Source organism: Octodon degus, unplaced genomic scaffold (assembly GCF_000260255.1).
Source record: "Octodon degus isolate 3935 unplaced genomic scaffold, OctDeg1.0 scaffold00019, whole genome shotgun sequence".
Taxonomy (NCBI): Eukaryota; Metazoa; Chordata; class Mammalia; order Rodentia; family Octodontidae; genus Octodon; species Octodon degus.
In genome coordinates, this window is record NW_004524595.1 from 24,468,248 (window position 1) to 24,474,187 (window position 5,940).

Below are 5,940 nucleotides of genomic sequence, written 5' to 3' on the forward strand. Positions count from 1 at the left end.
ATCGTATAGTCTCCCTAGTATAAGAACTCCAAAGAAGAAATACAAATAGAAAGATATAGTACAAGTAAAAGGAAAGAAGGATCTCAAGGACTAACTAATCAAGAGAGGGAAAGGACAAGAGCTAGGAAACATTAATAAGTCAAGCCATACAGTTATATGTAAAAGATGAGCAAGGCAATGATCCTGATAATCTTCAGAAGATTTTTTAAGTAGCACTTAATTGGAAAGATTCTCACCCTAACTCACTATACATACTGATACCTGTGAACTGAGTGACTGCACTGCAGATGGTAATTTGTAATAGTAGTTTCATGTTGGGAGTGCCTGTCATTGTGGTATTCTGAACACGGCTGCTTGTCATGACATGCCAGTTACTACTAAGATGTCTCTCGGGTAGGTGGATGTTCAAGAAGAAGGTGGTGGTGAATGAAAGCAAGAGACAGGAAAAGGAATACTGTGGGACAGTAATGCTTCAAGGTTGTATATGGTGAGATTTTTGGACTTATGTGCAAACATGAGAAGCATAGAATTCTTTATCCTATTGTTAAAATATAATCTAATTTTTAAATGTTCTTTATCATATTATGTAGTGACTTAAGGTTCAACATATCAATACTTGATGAAAAATACCTGTTCCTTATTATGCCTAAGATGTTTGAAATGCAGTGAGATAGTGAGGTTAAGCTTGATAGCGTAAATCTTTTGATAATAACAACAAGCTTGTCTTCTGGATGGTTAACAACCTAAGTTTGCAGACCAAAATTAGAGAAAAAGGAGGGCTACAAGGAAAGCCAATATTTTGGCCCTACCCTTCTAAGGTCAATTAAGACTCAGGACATATGAGAACTTGTACTGTAACGTCATGTACCTCGGTAGTGTCCCAGATTTTCTGATCAAGAAGGTTATGGGGCCAAAGAGGAAATTGATCGATGACGTGGAGTGTGCCTAAGGAGAGTCACATGGGGAGAAGACACTCTCTCAGGCTTTCACAGAGAGCACATTGGCCAAGCATTGGCCGTGACTCATCCACATGGCTGACACTGACAAAGGTTCTACAATCTGAGGTACACGATCTCAGGATAAATCCTGAGGGTATTTCACTGACCTTCTCAGACCCAAAAGCTACAACTCTTGTTGCATAGGTCCTGCTTTACCTTGGTCTTAACCATCCAGTAGAAAAGTATGAAGACGAAATATAGGAAGTAAAGCCATGTTGTTATGTTGAGCTGTGGGGGACTCAGGTCAATAATTTCTGACATTGCCAGTTAAACAGAAGACCCAATGCTATTATGGGCTACTGGACTCTTTTAGAATATTTTGCTGAGTTTACACACCTATATATTCAAATAACGGAACTTAACAAAAAAAGAGTATACAGATGAATATCCATTTTGTATCTGTGTATTCAAAGTGGTTAGGATAGATATATAGTTACATTCTCCTAATGAATAGAATGATTTGTTCTAATTGTGTTTGTAAATAGGATCTCACGTCTGCATCTTGTACAGCAATTAACCACTAAGAAGAATGTATGCAGTGTGGTAATTATTGAAACTGTCCTAGCGATTTGAGTTGAAACTGTCTCATTGCTATTTGTTAATCAATAAAATTATAAAAAAAAGTAAATCCGGATATCAAAGCTATTGGAAACTTACTTTATTTGAATTTGTTCCTCTAGAGCTAGCGATTCTAGATTTTAAATCCTTGCGTCTAAAATGCATACTTCGCATGCATGCTGCTCAGTGACAAATATGGTTACCTACTCAGGAGCATGTGATGGGCAGCAGAAGATTTGCATAGCCTGCAATTTGTGAGCAAGTAATTCTGTTCACAAAGCTTCTAACCCATGGAGTAAGCCATGCACAGATAATCCATCTGTTCGCCAGGCTTCTTTTGATTAACTGCACAAGAGAAGGAAGATTTATGAGGGATATTGTTTTTGCCTTGACCTCTTGTGGTGTTCCTTTCAGAATATGAAAAATGTCACCACCTGATTCCAGAGGAGATAACAGCACAGTATTCTCATCCAAATGGTCTTAGTGGTGTATTTGCAGATTCTTGCTGTCAGTCCTTTATGGACTTGCCATCACAGAAATAAATGATCTTGGTTTCATCTATCCCTATCATTAACATGATGTATTGAAAAAATATTTCAAAAAAGTCCCTTAATTCTAATTTGTAACAAAAATTTACAAGAAGCTAGAGGTGAACCTAATGATGCATATTTTTTGGTACATGTTTGTAATACTTAATGAATATTGTACAGTCATCATGTGGAGTTGGTACATATGTGTACTGCATCTTCCTACATTTTACCTCCCTTTCTCTTTTCTTTTCCCTTTCCTTTTGTCCTTTAAAATCTCCAAAAGATCTATGTCCCTGTCTCCTCTCATTAACTTTTATTTTGCTCTTTAAATTGTATCATTAACTGCAATGATTCTTTAGTATAAAAGAAGAGGAGAAAATAAATAGTGGAAAATAGGAGGAGAAAGATTTGAGAGGATGAATTTATTGAGTTTATTTTTGATATCCATTCTTCATGTTGCTAATGTGCCTAAAAACCTTTATAACTGTAACTCTCCATTTTTCATCATTTACTTTTAATTTTGTTTGTGCAACTTACATGTGTTTTCTGTGCAAATACTAAAAACATTTGTCTGAATTAAGATCTATAATACTGTCACTACAGAGATAAAGAAATTTGTATACAAAGAAGATACATAACAATTTTCAGAATCTCACTACTTAAGAATTGACACAAGAGTTACCCTTAGGCAATATGATTCCAAAGTTTGTTTGCTTAGCCCTTAAATATACAGACTTATGATTGCAAATCCTCTTCTCTATCTACCAAGCCTATATGGAATGGATACTGGTACACTCCCAAATTCCTGTCTTCTTAACATGAACTTTCTGTTTTAGAAATGAAAAGCAAAACTGACCCCTTTTTCAACTTGGTATTCAATAAAATATCATATGCTAATACAATTAAAAACTATATCTATGTTCCAGCTTATATGCTGGATGGTTACCTCTCTTATCCTCCATACCACCTTCCAGTTCTCCATCTGCACAACATTCTAGGAATCCGATATATGTGGATTACCTACCTTCTCTCCTTCAGGCTTCAAGTAGGCATAGTTGTATGGAGCTTAGACACCAGCTTAGCAGAAGATAATACTGTGGGAGTCTCTATTACTCTTATTCCTTCTCTTCATTACAGCTAGGGTCCATCTGCATCTCTTGACTGAAAACTTCAGCTCCTTAAAGTGAACTTGCTTAATACGTCTCAGTTTTGGGATGGTGATCAGCACTGCTCCTCAGGCCAACAGTAAGGCTGGTGCCTCTCTGTTAACAACAACATAACATTGTACCTTCCTCAAAATTTTATGCTATCCCTTTACAAAAGTTCCATTGCCATAATTTGCAGTAAATCCTTAGTTTGCATATACTGCTTATTTCTTTTGTCATCTCAATTGGTGCAGTTAACAATGTTTTATGACCTAATATGGAATAATGAGCTTACATATTCTTGTCATTGTCCCCAAACAGGTTCTTCATTTTTCTTTAAATTCCTCTCTGTTATCAGCTTTTAACTAATTAAATGTCAGACCAGGGTCTAGATAGAGCCAACAACTAAAGTATAATCTTATGAAAATGGGCCAAACAATTGAAAAACAAAAAGATAATTGGTCACAATGGTCTATAATTGCACATCCTGTTCTCCACATTACACAAATTTCAAAAAGTCGCCCTGTGCTGTGAAAATTTCATTAGTGATAATCTATTATAATGGGCCTGAGTTAACTGCACATAATTTCACTCTCCTCCCTTGTTTTTGAACAAAACAAGTATTTCTTGCCTAGAAATTTGGAATTTACCCAGAACAGTAAAACATTGATCAACTGTGGATTGCTATTATAATTATCACCCTATTGTAGCAACACTGATTGATTCTTCAATGCATGAACATAATAAAATAGTTCATATGCTGTAGCTCATTAGAGCTACATCCTCACCAATGGAAGCTCTTTGAAGGAGGACCTGTTGTAATCTCAGCTGTATCCTAATGTTTCTGCATTATCTACATAATGCTCTTTGTTTTAGGTGATTCTAGTATGTTTCTATTGCTATTTTTAATATCACAGAATCAGTGAAGCAGTCTTCACTTTGAGCTCTTCAGCCCCAATTTTAGAGACCCCTTATTGTCATCCAAACACTGAGTCTGACACATTAGTAACTTGGAATGGCAGACATCAGAAGATTCGTTTTCACTCTGCCCATAACTTCAACTGATTTAATGACCATGATAAAATCCCACGCAGTGACAAGAAGCATGCAATGCAGGTCAGGTTAGTAATTTTTTTCCATTTATTAATTTATTTATTCATTTGATACAGAGTCTTGCTATGCAGTTCAGACTTGCAGTGATCCTCCCATCCCAGCCTCCCTAGTTATGAGATCATAAGTGTGCATCACCACACCCAGTTTCAGGGCCGGCAAAGCATGCTATACCAGGGATTGAACTCATTTCCTCACACTTACCAGGCAGATGCTTGGTAAGATCACTGAGCTATTACCCCAGGCCTACATCAGATTTTATGTTCAACAAAAAGAAAGAAAAGCAGAATTGAAGATGAAGAGTGTGTCAGTAGAAGCCCTTAGTCATTAACAGAGGGAAAACAATGCATACATTTTGCTGACTGGGTTAAATTACATCACCTCCTTACTCAGATGCCAATTGACTAGGAAAAGCTATTTCAGTTGAGATTTATCTCATGATATATATGCATTTGTATGGACTGTTAGAAAACTCCTTTCTTGGTGGACAGGTAGGGAATTAGCAAACAACAGGTTTTCTGAAGTTGCTGAATAGAACTAAAATTAAGGTTTTAGTGGTTTCTGATCTAGTCACAGAATAATTTACTGCATTTGTAATAAAAAATAAGTTAAACTCTTAAACTAACATAATTTTCTTCCAGTAGTGTTAGAACCAAGCCCTTGGCCTCTTCCCTGAATGAACACAATTTATATTATTCACAGTAACTTAAATAAAAGGGATCTCTAGCATGTCACATTTTTTACTCATGTTGAAACATTTCATGGCTTATAGTGCCTCACTGTTATCACATGTTGAGACTAATAATTATAAATATGAATAAAACACAAAGTATTGTTTCACCTTTTTTCTCCATCAGTCTTTTTTCAATAGACTTGAAACAAAATAACTGCTCAGAAAACTCTAATGGCTGGTGTCATTACAGAACAGACTGTACGCTTTTGATTCACTGGAAGGTTACATTGTGAACAGTTGTCCATCTCACACAGCAGAGTTTTGACTTTGCTTCGGTAGATTGTAAGTGACTTAAGGTAGATTTTTAGTTGCAGGTAAAAGCCAAATTGAGCTTTTCATCTTATTTTGCAAGTTTGTACATACTAAATAACAACAAATAGTTTATTTTTAGACAAAATTAATAAAGTGATAGCATCTGCTCAGGACCATGGATTTTTGCCTTTGATGACAGTCAATAAAGACAGCCAATAATGTTGAATCATTTCTTAATGCTTAAGAAAAGAAGTACCAAACCATTAGAGTGGTTATGTCAGCCAGATGACAAATATGTGTGAGCAACTTGTATTAATACTGGATTTTTTCTTTCTTTCTTTTTTAATCCCCAGAATTATCTTTATTTTTATTTTTTTATTTTTTCCCATAATTTTATTGATAAATAGCAATGAGACAGTTTCAAATCAAATTGGTAGAACAGTTTCAATAATTAACACATTGCATACATTCTTCCTAGTGGTTAATTGCTATACAAGATGCAGACATGATATCCTACTTACAAACACCATTAGAACAAATCACTCTATTCATTAAGAGAATGTAACTATATATCTATCCTAACCACTTTGAATACACAGATACAAAATGGACAT